At 38.0% G+C, this 19,968-nt stretch overlaps 1 protein-coding gene across 6 annotated transcripts in view; it reads left to right on the top strand.

Annotated features, from left to right (window-relative positions):
• The window catches only part of SPSB4 (splA/ryanodine receptor domain and SOCS box containing 4), a 143,209-nt gene that overhangs the window by 14,877 nt on the left and 108,364 nt on the right, over positions 1-19,968 (top strand). For 3 of the 6 annotated variants that reach the window (XM_056498528.1, XM_056498525.1, XM_056498529.1), the window contains one exon: positions 13,499-13,581. The exons of 2 other annotated variants lie outside the window; for them this stretch is intronic. The gene's annotated coding sequence lies outside the window, so the exon portion shown is untranslated. Of the gene's footprint in view, positions 1-7,720; positions 7,850-13,498; positions 13,582-19,968 lie in introns of all 6 variants that reach the window. One more of the 6 variants, XM_056498531.1, reaches the window with a different exon arrangement.

Raw genomic sequence — 19,968 nt, 5'->3', positions numbered from 1 at the left:
CTCTCTGAGAAGTTAATGTTTGCTTTGAGAGGAACAATTGGTGTGTGGGGAATAAATTGATGTTTCACATTGCAGGAATCAGCCCTAGAGAAATGAGTCATGGTGCAAAAGGTTTGATTTTTTTTTTTTTTTTTTTTTTTTTTTTTGTGAACAGCTTTTTGCAGTATTAGTTTCTTTATCTGCAGCCAGTCAGATCCATGTTCATATTTCAATAATTAAATCTCGCTGTTTACTCTTTTAAATTAAATTTGGGCTGTTTTTCAAAGACCACAGCTCTTTTGCCTGACATCTGAATATTTGGTTTATCTGAGCTGGTCATGTAAATTGAGTGTCTCTGGTTTGGATCTGTTTTTTTGATTGGTAAATACATCCTTGCAAATAGTCTACAGATTCCTGGTTTTAGGGCTGTGCTTCATCTACTTCTTGGTGTTGGTTGTTGGTGTTGTGGGTTTTGTCTTTTGTGGGGGTAAGGAGGCAGGCTGGAAAGCAGTGTAGGGCAGACAGTAAAAGAAGTCATACTGGGATGTGAAATGTGTATCCTAAGGTGTTAATAGCTACTAGGTGGATCTGCAGCATTTCTGTTACTGACATGGAGTAATTACACTTCTGTTTATGACTGATAGTTCAACTTCTGCCAGTGTTTCCATTATTAACTTCTGTTTTCATGGAATTGTACTACAGGCAGAGTCTGTATCTGGGTAATTTTATTAAAGCAGTTTTCAACAAGCTCTTTGGCTGTGCAAGCACAGAAAGAATATTAAATTAAAAGAAAATTCTGAACCCAGGGAACCTAATGTTCTGATATGGGATGTTAAACTATGTCATCACTAATACAATGTGTAATTTCTATTTTGCTCTTATTGCATGCAAAGTCAATGATTTTTCAGCATCAGTAGCTTCAAAACCAAGTGTTTCAAACATTGCAATAAAAGCCTAAAAATCATAAGATTTTAAATCATGATTTGTCTCTCCATTGCCTTCCACTTGGAAGAGAAGTTAGACAACCAGGAGTGGCTGACCAGAGCCAGCATTGCAGCAGAGCTTTGCCTGTTTTAGCTGCAGCCTTGGAGGGATGGCTTAGCCAGGACTGTGAGCCACCCAATGCTCAGAAGGTCTTCAAACACAGTTCCTTGTGACTGTCCAGATTCTGGTACTGGTTTATAGTGTTTACAAAAGTTATTTAGAATATCAAGTATAGACATAAACTGAAGACACCTGACTTCATGAATTAATAGTTTTTTGAAAATGATAGCTGGATAGTGATATCCTCAGTTTTTGTTTGGGTTTAGCCATAATCCCAGGATATGATGTTCTGTGTAAAGGGAGGTAGAGTGATCTGAGAAAATCCCAGCAAGACCAGTAGAGAGGTTTTGGTCGTTTACATCTTCATCCATGTTTGTATGCCATATAATCTACGATGACTAATCTGAATTAGTTCATAAACCTCATCAGCACAGTAACTGGGAACTGCCTAGAATGCCTCCTAAAGGCTTTTTTTTATTCTCTAAATGAGCATAAAATGTGGGAATTTGCCTTTGATCTCAGTATATTGAATGTGAATGAAGTTGCCTGATGTAGTGCAAGAGGCTGTGATGAATATGGATGTGGTGCTGCTGGCCTTTGTTAGTGCAGAGGAGCCTGGAGAGATGAAACAGGGGAGCTCCAAAGTGCTGATCTAATGCCTCAGCTCTCGATAAAGGATGTTTCAGATTTTTTAAAGAGAAGAGAGAACAGCAAACAAAAACAATTTCTTTAGGACAGCTCCCTAGTGATCAGACTGTACTACTCTCCATCTTAGTAGTATTTTACTTTTTTTGGATTAGGGGTTTAGTGAATCAAGCCTTCCAAAACAAAGAGCTTAACATATCTAATTTTTCATTTAATCTCAGAACTTCCTAGTTAAAAACAAAAATCACTTAAGGTATGGATAATTCAGGGTTTCACTGCCTTCTCCCTCCCCCTGCTTCCTACCCCACATTGAAATATGAATTATATTTTAAGTTAGTTAACTGGTAGGAAAGACACAGGATTACGTTGTGCATTTTACAGCCTTAAGCAGTATTTTGTGTATTTTTGGGACAGTTATTATAGCTGACATTAATTCTTATTGTTCCTTTGCCAAGTTATATTTGACAAACACTTGTTGACCTATTTTTTTGAGTATAAATGTAATATTTATATTGTTTTGTATATTCCTCCATAAATTACAACTGCACTCTGTAATTGCAAGCATAGATTCTGACAATCAAATGATAGGTTTTTCATGAGTGTTATAGTTTATTTTGGTTTTCCCAAGGAGCTTTAGGTAATTAATTTTATTTATTTAAAATTTTTTTTAAATCCACAACTATTTATTTTCTCTCTCAAATGGAAAACAAAATAATCAAAATAATTTACTTTGAATTGGAAATTAAACAAGTGTGTGCTGTTTTAAATTTTTTTTTCTTTAAGTAGTGAAAATAGACAGGCTTCCTGTGGATATTGCCAGAGGAAAGCAAAGATATTTTGGGAGTAGAATAGAGTTTAGTAGATTTATTGACACATGAAGGATAGCTGGAATCCTGAAATAGTTTAGTTAATTGGTTTTGCTTATACTGTGTAATTATGGAACCACCCATGTTGCATTCAAACTGTTGTCATCTGAGGTTCAAAATCAACACTTGAATTTAGAGCAATGGCTTCTTTATGAATATTTATGGTTATACTTTAGGTAAGTCTTTACAGAGTTTCAGGTTGCATGTTCAGTGGGAAGCTTGAGTTTTTAGCTGTTCCTCATAGTCAAAAGGATTCTGTGATGGAGAGGAACTTGAGAAAGTCAGTGGCAGAGATCTGAGAGTGCACAGAAAAGAGAATTGTAAAACACTCTGTAAACAGAGGTACTGCAAGCAGAAGGAAACTGAGGACAGATTGTATTCCAAAACACAAAGTTTCCCAAAGTTTCACAAACACAACATAAAATTACAAAAAGTCTTCTTATTAAACCCTGGGAGAATTTTATTGCTTGTAGAACTGCAGTCTGAATGTCACAGCAGTTACTAATTACAACCAGGAATGTTTACAGCATTGGAGATTAATGTGACCATACATTTCAGAGCATACAGGATAATGAGAACAGAGTGGATGCATGCAGGATGATGGAAGTTTAATGTAATCCACACCTTCTTAGCTGATGGATAATAATTTGATGCCTTCATGTAATACTTCATGTCTTTACCATTGTACATACCTCTAATTCATGAGTCTTTAAAAGATCCTAGGAAAAAAACCAGGTTGAACATCCCTGTCTACCACTATCTTTGGATGTTGTCTGTGTAAAGAATCTTAAAGATTCTTCTATTGGTAACTCCTTTCTCTTTTTTCTCCATAATGTATCTCACCTTGGTCTAGTTTTGTGGTTTTTCCATGAAGTTTTTCAAAGCAACAGATCCTAAGAGCTACTAACTCTTACTAGATGATGCTGTGTTTCTATTTTTTTGCTTTTTTAAGATACAGCTCTTGGGTTTTAGCTAGAAAGGATTTAATATTTTGGTGGGGCTTCTTTCACCATGTGGCTTTTTGAAATTACTTTAACTAATTTCATTGGCAATTCCATGCTGCTTCTATGCAACTGGTGTGCAGACTGCTGGTACCTGCTGGGTTGTGGGAAACAATCTGCAAGGACAAGCAGCCCATAGGGCCTCTTGGGATGGAGTTTGGTGAGAGGGCATTGCCCCTTGGGAAGAACCAGAGATGACAGAGGAAAACACAGCAACACTTTGCTCATAGTATTGAAGCCAATGAATTTTTGTGTTTCCCATGAGCTAAAAACATTTGTGCAGTCAGTTCCTCAGGTGTTTGGTAATTTCTTAAGGAGGAGTAAATGGGTAACCCACTCACCATTTCACCTGATTTGTAACTTGCTTCTTGTATCTAGCTCTGCTGTGGACCTAGCAAAAGACTTTTTTGAAGCTTTTCCAGTACTCTTCACATGGAAGTGACAGCACATGTTCTTTGATGCCCAGAATTGGCAGTTTCTTGAAGGTGTTTCACTATCCCACCTTCTTTTTAGAAGATGAACTTCATTAACCATGATAACATTTATCTTTTTTCTCTCTTCAGTGCCAGACCCTGTCATGTACTCAAATACCATGAGCTAACTCTTTCAGTGGGAACTTTGTGGCTGAATTTTGCAGTTGGCCCAATCAGATTGCAAAGTGCCCCTTGATTTTGCTTCCTAAACAAGGTTTTTTCCTGGAAAGGGAGCTTTAATTTCTAGCTCTGACTGTCTCACTTGCAGAGTGCTCATCCCCAGTGATGGGGAACAGCAGCCCAAGCAGAAATCCTGGGGTCTGGAGCTCATGTGCATGACCTGCAACACAGGGAAGGGGAGAGCCACGTTAGGAATGCCTGCTGTGCTCTCAAGCTGCTGACTGGGAGAAGCCTGGGAAAGCTCTGCTAGCCCACACCAGCAGAACTGGAGGTCCTTCTGGAGGGTCTGGGTGCATCTTGTCATGCATTTTTACAAGAATTAATATGAAATCTTCTTTCTGTATTCTGGTGATAATTTTGATTCCCTTTCTTACTTTTTTTTTTTTTTTTTTTTTTTTTTTTTTTTTTTTTTTTTTTTTCATCTCGTTGATGATGTAAACATCTCACACCTTAGAGGAAAAGGATTTTGAGAACCTTTCCCTCTGAGGAAAATGGAGTACCCCAGCTGTGTTTCCCAGGCTCGTTAATAGATCTGGTTTATTGTGTTCTGTTCCAGTGCCAGAGAATTTTGTCAGGCAATCCACAGTGATTGATTCTAGGGAAACAAAACACCATTTCCTTCTGTTTTCAGTCTTGAGTCACGCTGTAGCTCTCATACTAAACTTTTTTCCCAGTAATTCCTGAATTCCTGCACTTGTCTACCAACAGCTGTTCAAAATTAACTGAAAATAACTTTCAATTCAGGTCTTCATGCCTAAAAGTTATGACTCAGACTAATAAAAATGGCCCGTCATCCTTCTGGATTTCAAATGGAACAAAAAAGGCATGTTCCAGACAACAGAGTTGCTGTAATTTCTTGAGTTTCATATTATTTTTCTTGAAGTAAGGTGCTCCAGTGCTGCATGGAATTTTTTGTTTTTTCTGATTCTGACTGCTGGTCACCAGTAACAGAACTTGAGAATTTGGTGGAACATTTGCACTTTGCCTTTTTCCCCTTGCAGATGAAAGTCTAAAGAAAAGGTAGAAAGATAGAAAGAGCTAGCAAACAAATGTTCTTTCCATTTGCAAACTCTGTAGAAAGACAGTGTTCCATCATTAGTTGAAGCTGATATAGAAATGTTTGCAATGGCAATACACTATTCTTAGTCACAGGTGTCAAGTGTGTTCTGCTAAGTAACAAAATGACAAATGTAACAGTGGCTGCAGGGGCCAGCATGCTGTCTGCTAGGCAGCCTCCCCCTTAAAAATCATGGGTTCACTGCTCTTCCTGGAAATGCTGCTTCTCTTGAGGATCACATCCATACGGTTCTCTTCCCATTGACATTCTCCATTAAGGTCTTTAAAGTCTCTTGCTTCATAGTGAACATTTTTTGTTGTGTTATTGTGCAGAACAAGTTAAGTGTTGAGCAGGAGGGAGATGAGGAATGGTTGAAAAAGGCTGCTGCTGCTGAAGTGAATAGAAAAGAGGTGATGGGGAGGATGGCCTGAATGTAAAAAACATTCAGGTTGGGGTGGCTTGATGGGGAGTAGGGAAATTTTATAAAAATGTCATTCCATAATAAAGCACATCCATTTTCTAAAATCATCCACAAGGCATGAGAGTCCCCATAGGCCTGACAAGGTGAATCCATGCCACTCCATCCTGTTGGGGTCACAGCCTAAAAACCAGCCAAGGTATTCACCTTCCCATTGCAACCAAATTGCAACAGTCATTCCATATCATGTTGTCATGGAACAAGAGGAATAACGTGAGTTACTGTGGGTGGATTTTATCCTAAATAGTTGGAAATTTACTCCTGACTTAGACTATTTGTGAAGTTCACTCCTCCTTAAAAAACAACCTACAAAGAAGTAGCAATACAATAGTAGCAGTATACTGTTTCTAGAGCTATTTTAATTCCATGGGAAGATCAATCATATTATTTGCAGTGCACCACAGGTTCTGATGTATTTTATGAAGAGTTTAAGCCTTCAGTGTTTCTCTGCTTTTTGGTTCAGTTCCCTGTTGATTCATTTTCAAATTTGCCATGAAAAAAAGACAAAAGTGTTTTTCTATTGTTTACCATGTCACAATATAATACAAAAATAATACTGCATTAAATAAAATGTAATATTATTACATTTCCTTCATGGTATGCTGAAATATTTTCATGCTCTTAGAAGTTAGAGAGTGTTGTGTTCATCTTTGAGCTTGTATTGATGTTCTTCCATTGACTTTGCTTTTTTACATGATTAAATTTCTGTACAATCACTAATGAGTGGTGTCTGCTGTAAAATCATTGTTTAGATAACATTATAAAATTACTGAAACTTATATTAAAATGTCTTTTCATATCATGCCACACTTTTGAAAGTGAAATTGCAGATACTGGGGAAGTTTGAATTCAATTTTGATGTGACATGTTCCTATGCATTTAACATATGGCAACAGCTTTTCTTTTTCTGGCTGTGATCCAAGCCTTGAGTCTCCATTCCTGTTTCTATGCTCATTGAAACATCCAGTGGCTTTGGGTGGATTTAAGGAAAGGCTATTAAGAAAAAAAATGGCAAAATAATGGTTAATGCAATGAAAAATATGGGATGCAGTTTAAACTGGGTAATTAACTCCTTTCTGGTGCTCTTCATTCCTGCATCATCACCACCATTCCACCAGGTTGGGTTGCTTTTTTCTCATTTTGAAAATGTCTATTACAAATGAAACACAATTATTTTTTGTTTTTGTCATTGGTAACTTAAGAATTTAATGAGATATTCATTTGAATATCTGTATGCAATTACTGTGTGGTATCTCCTTAGAATTTAACCCATTTAGATCACTTCTAGGATTCTGCTAATGAACAGCCTTGTTTGCATATAACTTCCTATGTTAACAGTATGACAGTTTATGAAAATATTTTTAATGAAAATTCTACTGTCTGTAGACAAATAAGTACTGTACAAAGCATACTTTTTTTTTCCTGTCAACTGTTGCATCCTCCTTTACAGCAAAGCACTTATCTTAAACTATACCCCACATTGTTTTCCAAAGCTGCTTTCTCTTGGTCTCCCTTGAGTTACTTTGTTTTTCTCTTCCTTGAGCAACATGTTCAAACTGCCTCATGCACATGCTAACCTTTATGTCAATGTCAAATAGGATTGTTCTGAAAAAGATCCACTGACAGAGTGAAAAGGAACAAACAAATCCATCAACTTGCTAAAATAAGGTTAAAAAGACTGGAAATGTTAGCATTTAAATTAAAATGTTGATCTCCTGCCAGCCTCCTACTTTCTGTGCTCAACTCATGTGAATTGGTAGGATATCAGCTGAGGGAACTTAACCTCTGAAGCTTTTAGGGGGAAGCTGTTTAGTCTCCTTCAGTTCCCTGCTGACTCAGGGAAAGAAGCTGGCAGGTTGAGCTGAGAAGTGTATTTTGAGTGGACACATTCTCAGTTTTTCTTCCAGCTCTGCTGCAAAGTGAAGGATAAGTTTTAAATATTGATTTTGAAGTAATCATGAAATAATCCTTCATGCTATGTTATCCTACTGTTAAAGGAATTGGAATACCTTCAAGGATTTATAGACAGGATGTGCAGAAGGCAGTGATTTGGTGTCTTGGAACCTGTTAAACTGGACACAGAATCACCAGCTACACAAAGAACATGAGACTCACTTAAAAATTAGGTAAGAAATTGTTATTTTTAGTTGTCTTCTATTCTCTGAGCCATTATGACTTTTAAAGGACATCTTGGCAGTCATGAGAGCCAAAGCCTTACTTTAAAGGCTGGGATTGTGATGTCAATGCCTCCCTCTGTAACTCACACCTTCTAAGGAGGGCATCACTGCAGGGGTGGCAAAGTTAAACAAAGCTTTTTATTTTAGTTATAATTACTTCTGCCTGGTAGCAATTAGGAAACCAGAGAGGCTAGACTGGTTTTTAAGTGGCAGGAAGGCTATGTTTATTGAGATTTTCATACACTTTAAAATCTTTTTTTTCTGTAGAGATTTTTCAGAGAGAAGACTTTAAGGAGAAAGGTAAACTAATGGGAACTCAGACTGGAGTCCAGTTGTGCTACCAATGTGTCTTTTTTGCTCTCTAGGACAAATAATCTTCCATCTTCTGCTCAGTAGTGAAACCCTACAGTGTATTACCTTGCAGTAGTATTTTAGTAGTCTCCATAAAGATCACTAAGAGGGAAATGTAAGAAGAATTGCATGATGTAGTTGATCTTAATTTGGTATAAGACTAAATGAAAGAAACATCTCTTTTATGATTTGTCAGTTGAGCTACAGCAAGTTGCTGCACAGGATGCTGAAAGGTCAAAGCTGCTGTTTCTCAGTGATGTGTCAGAGCTTGTTTTGTTCTGTTCTCTTTCTTTGGCCACCTAATTATGATTTGCCTGCAGAAGGGAACTGGATGATCCATGATGAGAGCTGTGCCTTTGGCAGATGGACTTTGCAGTCATACTCTTGGGCTTTCATTTGCATGTTTCTGACATCTCTGTATTTGCAGGGGAATATTCTTGGAATACATCAAAGTTCCAATTGTTACTAAGCAAACAATTTTAAAGATACATTTCAGAGTTTTAACATTTCACCAAAATGTAACTGTTGTTTTTACATAAGGTGATCCCCTGCAGTACAGACTGGAGCTGTACTCCAACCCTCTTTTTAATTGGCACCACATCCCAGGAACCCTTGCTTCAGCCTGGTTATTGGAAAGAGGATGGTGCCTTCCCGTCTGTGCAGAAAAATTCCTGGTGCATTCTCATGCTGGGTGGCATGAATTTCTCTGAGCACTGTCAAGACCAGCACCCATCTCTTTAGAGCATTTGTACCCCCAGTGCTGCTGATGTGCCTGTCCTGAGGAGTCCCCCAGTATTAATGCTGTGCATGGTGTGCTCCCAGGGGCTGCCCTGGGCATTTCTGGTGTCAGTTAATGCCCTGTGCACTATCAAAATTTGCACTTATCTCTCTGTCTAGAATAATTTTTTTTAATGCCTAAAGAGCTGATTGTTTGTAGCCAATGTTGCTGTAGAGACTCACTGTATATTGAATAAAAAAGGATGACTGCTGTGAAGTCTGTTGAACCTAAATGTTAGATGTGAAAAAACTTGCTGATACAGACTCACTGTCTATAGGAAAAGATTAATTGAGGAAAGACAGGGGTTACTGCACCATCAGTTGATGATACTCAGACTGTACATTCATATGTATTAGACCTGCTAAGTTATTTATGAGAAATAATCCAGATGTACATTCATGGGAATTGATAATTTTTTTAATATAATGTTATGAAAAGGACTTAATCCAAAGAGATACAAGGCTGTGTCTTTCCCAGTCAGCAAAAAAACAAACTGTGGCTTTAAGTGGCTTGCTGAGTTAGAGTTTACTTGGACACATCTGTAAATGGCTTAAAGAACTGGATGGATGTGTGTAAATGTAAGAGGTGTAATTGTCTTTGAAATAAAAAGCAGAAATCTTCCAGACTGGAGTAAAATAAAGTCAGACCTTTACTTAAATGATTTTGGCAACACAGGAATAATCAAAATGTGAGGATCAACTTGCAAACCTTGACTGAGTGTGGAATATTTCAGAGAATAAGCAGAGAAAGGGAAGAAAGCAGACAGTGAGGACATCCACAGGCAGTCCAAAATGATGTGGCATGTTTCTACCTGGAGGCTTCCAAAATTCCCAGCACAATGAACTTTTTTTTTTCTCCCCAACCCATAGCTGTTACAGTGAAGCTGAGTCTTTCACAAAAAAACCTGTCTCTGAACTGAACTAATCCCTGCTGCCACTTTTCAGGGTGGAAATTGTTGCAGCAGAAGGGGAGGAAAAGATTAAATGATCCTTGACTTTAGTGCTCAGTGTTAGAATCCAGTGTAAAGGAAAGATCTTAATGTTTTTGTGCAATTATGAACTTGGAACAAGCTTATATTTTGCGTGGTTTTATTTTTATCTTGAATTCAGTGGTAAGAAGTTTAAGTTCTCTTATTTGTACCCACTACCTTTTGTTTCCCTTGGCACCTTTTGTTTCTGTTGAACCTTGTAAATTTGTAATCTGTTGTGCCTTTACATCTGTCTAAACACAAATGGTGTTTCTGATGTTTTTAACACCCTGAAGGAATTTATAAACTCCAACCCTATGGTTGACATTAATGGTTCTGACTGGCCATGGTTTGTTTTGGACTGGCTGGGTACAATAGCACTGAAGGAGGGGGCTGAGACACCACTTTTAGTTGTAGGATTTAAGAAATAATTGGTTTAAACATTAATTTTCTTTGATGTTAGAATAAAATGGGCTGGCAAGCACAGTAGTTCTATACTTGTGCCTATAAATAGAACAAATTTTCCTTTTAAGCCCTTGATAAAGACTTGAACCAGCTTGAAATGTCTGCTTTCTTGTCTTCCAGCCACTAGCAATGAAATGGCTTTAATATTTAAGTAACTGTTTTTATTAGACTCTGGTAGGCTTTAATAGGTGTTCCTGGAGTGCTGTTGACTTGCTCTGTAGTGGTTAGCTGAGAGAGAAAGCTTTTATTCTTTTCCAGCAGGACCCTGAGGGTGTCATTCAACACCCTAGGGCAAGATGCTGAGCCAAACCCAGAAATTTGAGGTAATGATAAATCTGGATTTAGAACAGGTTAGGCCTCAGCAGCACTCTCAGTTTAAGTTTCATTTTTTGACACATTGAAAATGTAATCATGAGGTTCTATTTCCAACTGAGGGCCTTCAAAATATGTTTCTTCACACAAAATAATTTGTTGGTGCTATGAACCAGACTAACTTTCATGTGAAAGATGATTCTGATAAGTTGACTTCTTCCTTACATCAAAGACAACTTTGTCACTTTCAAAGAAATCTTTTGAAGAAATAATCAACAATAGAAAATTGTACCATAAAACATTAGGTCTTCTGTGAAAGTAGGCCCTGGAGTGGGACTTCCCATCTTGTCACCCTAACACTGCTAAGCATCATTTTAGCAGGAGTGGATGTAAAAGATTTTCATGTTAGACTGTGAAAAAAACCAAAACAGAAATGCCACTTCCACTAGTGAAAGTTGAGTCTTTCCAGTATAAATGGCAATCTTTTTGTTGGTAGACTTGGGGAAGAATAAAGAACTTCTGGCTGGTTTAAAACCCACCAGCACAACAACCAAGTAGCAATGATTTTTGCTGTTTGGGGTGTTGGGCTTTGTATTTTATGTTTGGGCTTAAAATTTGTATTAAGGAAAAAATGTATATTTAGACTCTCTCCTAAGCTGGAGGATCCCTATTTGCTAGATAAATACTGCATTCCCATAAGGAATGTTGAAGCATCATTTGTTCCCACCAGATGTTACAATCTCTGTCTAAAGAGTTGGGACTCAGGCTAAAGCCCCTCTTTAGGGAAGGGAAATTCTTCTGAGGCTTGAGAAGTAAAACCAGAGTAACCACAAGGCTGGCCAGTGCAGAATGGGACTTGGGAAATATCTGCACTTGCTGGAGTATTGTGATGGCATGATGTCCAGTCCTGGGGCAATTGCTGATAAAATAATTCATTAACATTATTAAACTTCTTAGGCAAGACTGTTAAGAAGAACTAGGTATTTACTGGAAGGGGTTTTTATATAGAAACTAAGTTAGGTTAGTAAATGCTTACAGAAGCTCAGTTTTGCAGAAGTGAAGGTACCAAATTAATTGTTTTACCATGGAGATGTAATAATTTGTAAGCTACCTGCACAAATATGTAAGCTTGATGCATTATTCCATGATCCAAGGAAAATCAATACAGTTTTAAAACTTAAGCTTCATCAGTTAAGCTTTTCCTTCCAAATTAGAGCAATTTTTGGAATTTTTGCAATCTTACTCTAAAAATCTGAAGTAGCAAAAATATTGTTTGGTCAGGATAATTTATGTCTTTAACATATTTTATTTGGAAAAAAGCACCTGTAAAATACCTTTACAGCTAAAGGACAATTCCAACTAATTTTGGTTGCTAATACTAAAAGAAAAGTATCATCTGTACATAGGACCCGGCACAGAAAATACCATCTGAAAAAAAGATTTTTTTACAGGAAGATGTAAGCATATGTACCTAGGTTATAATAATTAATGAGAGTATTTGCTGTCAGATTCATATTCTAGAGTATTAAACAGTCCAGAACTGAAATGTGTGTTTTTCTGAGTTTTCACCTTGTTTTTCTGTTATTGCTTTCAGCAACTGCTGTTATCAGCTGGGCACTCAGGATATTTTTTTTCCTGCACAGAAGTGTTGATGGGTTGGGAACACTGCTTTAGGGTTAATTTTCTGAAGTAATATTTTGAAATGTGGTTATTTTTGTAAGTCACTAGTCAGAGTAGAGCAGACAAACTAACAAAATATGAAATATTGGGGCTGCTGGGGATGGATTGAAGACTGAATATAATTAAATTGAAACAACAGGATGAATGATGTCATGCTCAAAATAGAACTCACATAATTTACAGTCCAATTTGATCTACTTAATGTTTCTTGCTTGAGCAGGTCTAAAGCATTGAGCAATGGGCATTTAATGGTTAGTATTTAAAATATTACTGAAAAGAGGAGTTTAGTAACAGAATTCTTTGTTTAATACAAAGGATACGGTTTGATATAGAAGCTAAATAAGGTGAATCTCTACTTTTTAAACATAAAAAAGAATATATATTTATTTGGTGGGAAGAGGTCCAAAGACATGGGTCCCTCTCAGTAAGCATGTTTTTAGGATGAGATCAGAGAAGCAGAATCTTATTTTTCAACTGATTTTCCCCCTAACGCTTCCTAACCCTCAGTTTTTAAATCCTAGTGGGGTATGTTCTATAGTAAATCTGTGTGTGACTCCTGCAGGCCTCCATGAGGTCCTGGCTGCTCCTCTCCATCCTGAGCTGCTTTTCCCTGCCCTTTCTTAAGGCTCCTGTGTAGGACAGACCACAGAGACCACAGTGCCTGGACCCAGCTCTCCCTACCAATCAAACACAGGAGCAGAGATGAGGAATCTGTTTGTTTAGCTCATTCACACATGAAGACAGCTCCTCTCATTCAATCCCTCTTCTGTCCTCCTCACAGAGGTGCATTCCTGACTCCTGGGTGGGGCGTTGTGGCTGGACAGCCACAAAAACCGGGTAATGGAGCCTGATGAGCTGCACACCCTCCTTGACTGAACTGAAGAGTCTTCTTGATCTGTGCCTGAGAAGACTTTACTGTCTTCTCTCAGCAGTCACTTCACTTTCATTTCCCTGATGCACATGTAGTAGAACAAGTCATGTACTCTTGTGTAAACACTATTTATAGCACACATGGGATATTTTATAATGGCTCCTTTTCTTTCAGCTTGTTTCCAGGTACCTGCTGACACTTTGCTAAGGCTGAAATTTCGAAGGCACAAAGCAGTTTTTTCTGTCCTGGGTTATAAGGTAGGATACTGTTATTAAGGTGGATCAGTGTTGCAGTGTAAATCAGAGATAATCACACCAGCCCTACACTGTTTCCAGAGGTACTGAACAGAGCCTAAGTGCATCTGAACAGGAGTTTTCTCTTCCTCCTCTAGCAGGATGTTGGAGCACTGTGCTGTGGCTGCATGTCCTGGTGTTGGGAGGGTGAATGGAGCTCACACTGTGTGAGCTCCAGCTCCCTGAAAACCCATTTCTCTCAGGTCTCTTTCTTCTCTGTTCCAATCCAACTGTTCCAGCAGCACAGAGCTGCTGAGCCCCAGGAGCTAAGTTCATAGATACTGCAGTGGATTGACTTTTACTGAGCTGTGTGAGGAGTCCAAGAGCATCTGTAATTGTTCAAAGTACATTTACCTATGCCTAAAATGATCAAGAGGAATTATCTATAGATGGATATGAAGCCTTTTGCCAACTAAGGCTACCATTGCAAATAGTAAGAAATCTGATCAGTTTTTTATACATATAAGTAGTATATAAACAGTATATTTTATGGACATTTGTATATTTGCATGCATACATTTGTAATTTTGCTTCTTTCATATTGCAGAATTGCTAGAAAAAATAGTTGATTAGCTTTTCTAAAAAACTAAAAATGGATGAAAAAGATTCTAGGAAGTTAGATTTGTTTGGCTTTCAGCAAGAATAAACATATCAAGTTAAACATCCTAATCTATGCAATTTAGTTCAGGTCTGACATTTCTGCCTCAGGAACTGATTGGAAATGTATGGTTTGTCACAACCAGCCATCTAAGCTGCCTAATTTTGATCTTGATATGTCCACAATCAAGATAGTTTGGTTTGTTTTGTCCTTGAAATTGAAACCTCTTTACTCTGCCTGTTTTTTAGCTAATTAATATTTTCCACTCTTCCAAAATGTTTCTGCTTACCATGAAGTAATGAGGAACTGGACCTTTTGCAAGGCAAATGCAGTTTAATTTGAAATTTTTATAAAAGCTGTGGGGTTTTTTCCTGGTTCTTCTTGTCAGGTGAAGAAGTTTTCTGGAAATCCCTCACATATTTTACCAAACAGTCAAACTTATAGGAGAAACAGTATGTCAGTCCTTATTAAGCACCATGCTTTTCACTGTGAAAGGATGAAAGACAGCAGACATAAATTGAAGCAAAACAGCTGCAGATTGGATAAAATATTTTTCTTTTCTTTTTTTTTTTTTTTTTTTTATTTTTAATATGACAACGAGGCAGTGAAACAAGTTGCTTAGAGAGACTATGCAGTCTCCATCCTTTGAGGGTTTCAAGACTCAACTGTCTTGAAACAACATGATCTGACCTCATAATTGGCTCTGCTTTGAGTAGGGGTTTGGGTTAGAGACTTCAGGTCTCTTCCAGTGTTGATTATTGTGTCAAGCCACCCAGTTGCTCTGACAAACACACAAACCCAGCTTTTTCTATAAACAAGGAGTATGTGTGTATGTTACATAGGAAACACAGTCTGAAAATCAAAACCTCTGAGAGAGCCATGCCTGAGACACTTCAGTAGAATGAGAAATTAAAATTGTACCTGTTTGAGAAATACCTTTTAACATATACTTGCTTCCCTTTACTACTGTCCATTTTTGGGAGTCTTTCTCCTTTTTGTTGCCTTAAAGACCTTAAAGTTATCTTTGTCCTTTCTTGCCTGCTTGATCAGATGTGGAAGCACTTGTCTCAGAATTGATTGCTACTTAACAGTACATTCCAACCTTAAAGCTCCTTTTTCGTTGCATGAAAAGGTTAAAATAAATATTTTGGGATATGCCTGAGAAATTACATTTATGTACTGAAGCTGTTTCTGTGCAACTAATAAGGTAAGAATTACCAATCTCAAAGATACAAGATAAAAATGCTTGATAAGATAATTACAAAACTGAAAAGAAAGCTTAAGTAAGACTGTGATCTTAAATAGTGTTGATGAGTTTATTTCTAACTCTCAGAGCTTAGGATTTCTTGGTTTGCTTGGAAAAAAAATCTTTATCTGTTTATAAACATTTTTCCCCCCATTACATGTCCCCCTCTGGTCATTATTTAACATCAAGTTCCTACTAACCCTTTGTGTAGCTGCTCTGATTCTGCTGCTGCTGGGAGTGTTAAGCTCTAAGGTAGGTTGAGAAATCCTGTTTTAAACTTTTGCAGTGGTAGTGCAAAAGGGGAACAGGAGGTGACAAAATTGAGTGATGTTTACAACTCTCAAGTTTGGTTGTTTGCAATGCATGCCTGACAACTTAAGTGGTCCAGTAAAAACAAACAAAAAAGCTTCAAATCAGTGAATTCTCCAACAGCCATACCAAACCAAGTATCCAAACAAAAAAATGACCAACTGAAAACAAACCTACATTTCTTAGTGCTCCTTTGACCCAGAGCAGCTACAGTGGTGGTAGAAAAGCTGTGCTGAGGCTTGGCCTCTGACTTGCACCAGGCTGCACAGAGTAATGTTGAATGAAACCTGTCCTCCTTCCCACCTCACAAATCCCTTGTTTAGCTTTACAGTTACTTATGTAGATATATACATTTTTTTTTTAAACTCAAAGTTCTTCCCAAAATAAGAAACCTAGTTTCAGGTTGCTCCATGAATACCCCCAAAGAGTGTTGGGGTTTCCAGGTAGAGCCCCTTCTGTAAGCTTTGAGTTGCTTATTCCCCTATCAAGTAAACCTTTAATTTATACTGAGTAAGAAAATCTGGTCCTTCCCCTAATGCACATGTGTGAGGGTATTCTGAATTCTCTGTAATGGCTGAGCAGATTCATACTCACATGGTTCAGGTTCAGTTGTGTTGCTTAAATCCACAATAGAAAAACCTTGCTAGCCAGCAAGAAAATGTTGAAAGGTCTGGAAGCTCTGAGAACACTGACCATAACACACTGTAAATTAATTTAAAATCATGTAAAAGCAAAAATATGGAAAGAGAAAGTGCACACAAGTTATTACTCATCTAAAACCATATTTGACCTCTTTCCATCCTGGAGCTTGGATGGGATTGATTCTTATTTTGAAATGTGAAGGCCTCACTAGTATAGAATTCATAGAAATCCAGAAAGCACTAATCTGAACCTGGGAAGAATAGAAGCAGTGCCTTCAAAGAACTCTTGTTATCTGTGTTTACCTGAGCATGGCAGGTCCAGTGCCCTGTGCTCAGTTGTAGCTTTCAGGGGTGACAATTGAGTGCCTTCAGTTCTCAGCTGTGAGCAATTCTCTCCATTCTTTTCTTTTGTGACCTTTCTTTTTGCCTTTCTTATGCTAAAAAGATTTACTTTTTAAGGCTTTTAGCTCAAAAGAACATACTTCATAGAGAAATGGTAATTTTTTTAAGGCCAGCTGAAAAGGCTGACAGAAGCCCTACAACTGGCACATGGCCTCTCCTTTCCTTTGTACAGGGTTGCAATTTGGCCTTTAGGGAAAGAGCAGCATTTGCAAAGCACCCGTGGGCTCTTATCTGGGACCCCTGAGTGATTCTGGGTGTGTGCTGTGCTGCTTTTCCCAGACTCCTGTGCCCAGTGGGGAGATGGACGGACAGTGCCTGTGCTTTGGCTGCTTGTGGGAGAACATTATTTGGGCTCACAGCTGATTGTCAGCAGTGGTCAGACACCTCGTGGGATCTAAGCCCCACCTTCCATGTTTGTGTCACTGCTGGGAATGTAATTGCATAAAGGAAAAAAATCTCATGGTGTTTGATTTCAGGATGGTTTGAAGAAAACTGATTAAAACACAGCTGATGCTGAGGTTTTGTTATAAAGTTGTGTGAAGTGCCCATGATGTTATTTGGGAAATAGAATGCAATGCTGAGTGTGCTTGAAAAAAAAACAAAAAAACCCAAAGTAAAACCCCACAGAAACTAAATGAGCTATTAATCCTAGAAACAAAGAGAAAAGAACAAAAAAGAGACACTTTTCTTCCATGCCACTTCTTCAAAATGATTCTTCTTTGTGCCATCTGATATAATTTTGGCACTGGCTGATGTGATGTTTCTAGCAAACCACTCTGTGTTTTGTTTTCCTCTTTCTCATCTCTGATTGACAGTCCCACCAAGAAATAACAATGAAAAGGACTTTCATGGGATTAGATAGAGGCAGTTAAATTTCCTGGGGTGCAAGTGTGTTTTGAGCAAAGGGATAAAAGTGTATTATTCTCTGGATAATCCTGGCTGAAATATAAAGGACTGCTTTTGGTGAATAATTAGAGAAAATGTCCTGAAACTATCTTTAATTGGTGTAGCATAAAAACATGTATTAACAGAGATGAAAGATATTTTTGCTTTGGCTTCAGATAAGTGAATAATCTGTTGTATTTTACTTGCATTGGATTGTAACTTTTATTATTGGTTCACTTTAGTGACAATAGTGACTCAGTAACTCTGACTAAGTCAGAAGAGTACAAAATTATTAAATGAGTATTAAGGTGAATATTTTATGGCATGACTTGTATTCTTGTATTTTTTTTAATTTTCTTCCTCTGTAGGTAAGGGCATTTTGTTTTGCTTTATTTGTTTTTAACTCTCAGGAGAAAACATAAAAAGGATATGTATGACTGACATTAATTTTTGTTTATGATCTGAATTGCAGGAGACAAGTTGCTCTTTGTTCTGATCTATTGACAAGTGTTACAGAATTAGGCTATGCAGCATTCACCTCCCTCATGTAAAGTCTGTTGTGTGCTGGGAATCAGCCTCAGGGCTTGAACAGGAGGAGGTAAAGCCACCTCAGGAAAACAAACACTCTTCTGTGCTGATCTGCTGGTACTTACAGAAAGACTTTCTGAGGCAAAGGAAGTTCAGGTCTTGCACTGACATATAGCCAGAGAACAGGCAGTTCATGAGCTCTGGAAATAACAAGTATTTCCCATGGTGTGTGGGGAAGGCAGGGTGTTTGCAGCCTCTCAGGGCTGCTGGGAGAAGACCAGCACCAAACCAGCTGTGCTGAGGGAATGGCCAAGAGCTTTGAGTGCAAGCCACAGGACAAAGGTGCTGAATCCTCACTGTATCTTTGGGGTTTTGCTTAGCTTGTCACGTTGAGCTGAATTTGGACAAGTGTTTTTGTCCTTTGTGGAACGAGACTTGCCTTGGCTTGCTGCCTTTATCCTGTGTGCACCTGAAGCTGCCCATTTTCCTTGTGGCTCGTGGTAGCTGCACTGTAACCTTCTGTTGGGGAAAGAGGAGGAGAAGGTACAGTCTGCCTGGTCTTGATGGGAGCAACATGCTCTGGTGCTTGCCAGTTTAAAGTGTCAGCCAGGTCATCAGCACAGGTCAGAATCACAGTTCAGAACCATCATCCTTGGATAATTCGTTACCATGATAGCTGTAAGCTTTCACACACTGCTCTGCCAAAAGGAAAAATGTAACATTTATGAAGAGAAATCATATGGAAAATTGGTACTAATAAGAAAAAAAAAAAAAAAAAACCTGTGTTTTTTTTTTTATGACAGTGTTTAAAGTATTTTTGGGCAGTCTAGATAGGTTGTGACAAAACATTTACTACCTCAAGGTTACTTCTTTCTTTGTGTGATGTTTAGTCATACATTTACCTAAGTGCTGAAATAGGTTTTGTGTCTTTAAAGCTTTAGATTTATTAAAGAAAAACGTGTCCCTTTGAAAAAAATATAAATATATTCCCTTTGTCTGATGTCTTGGCAGTGAACATTCTGTCCATCTCATTCTCACTGAGAATGGTCCCTGCTCTTCAGTGTGACTATTTGGTTCTGCTGAGACTGCCTTATACCAATGAATGATTTACAAAGACCACAGAAAAAGTTTGAGGGGATTTACTTGTGTTGGGAAAATTTTGGGGTGGTACTGAAATAAAAATTTACGAAGTGAATTCTGTATTACAACTCACACTACTTAGTTTCTATTGCTGCCTAGTTTAATTAGATAGATAATATATACAAAATTAATCTATTTCTGATGAGGTAATGATTCCTTAGTGCTCTCAGAACACTTGGGCTGCCTGTTGCTGTTTCACCCAAACTCATTTTCAGCCTTTCAGCTTGTGCTTCTGCTGTTTTTCCAGGGAAGAATTGAATCCATTTGCCTTTCTGTAACAGCAGAGGAAGCTGAGGGTATGAATGCAGTGATAGTGTGGGCATTAACTGAGCTGTTTCACAGAAAGCCTCTGGAGAGGTGTTGGAAGGACTTGGAGTCTGCAAGCTTCCACAGTTGGGTGGTCTGTGAAGCAGCCCAGCAAGAGCCTGGGTGGGGTGGGAAAGGAAAGAATGCAATTACAGCCTAATTAGAAATCCAGATTCTCGTCTGCAAAATGTGTAGTTTCCTTTTTTTGCCACAAATGTGACCTTTAAGGCACTTAAAAACAAATGCTCCAGCAAAGAAATTATATAGTTCAGAATAGCCAGTAACCACTGGTTAGA

This window comes from Oenanthe melanoleuca, chromosome 9 (genome assembly GCF_029582105.1).
Source record: "Oenanthe melanoleuca isolate GR-GAL-2019-014 chromosome 9, OMel1.0, whole genome shotgun sequence".
Lineage (NCBI taxonomy): Eukaryota > Metazoa > Chordata > Aves > Passeriformes > Muscicapidae > Oenanthe > Oenanthe melanoleuca.
This window is presented reverse-complemented; position numbering and strand designations above follow the sequence as displayed.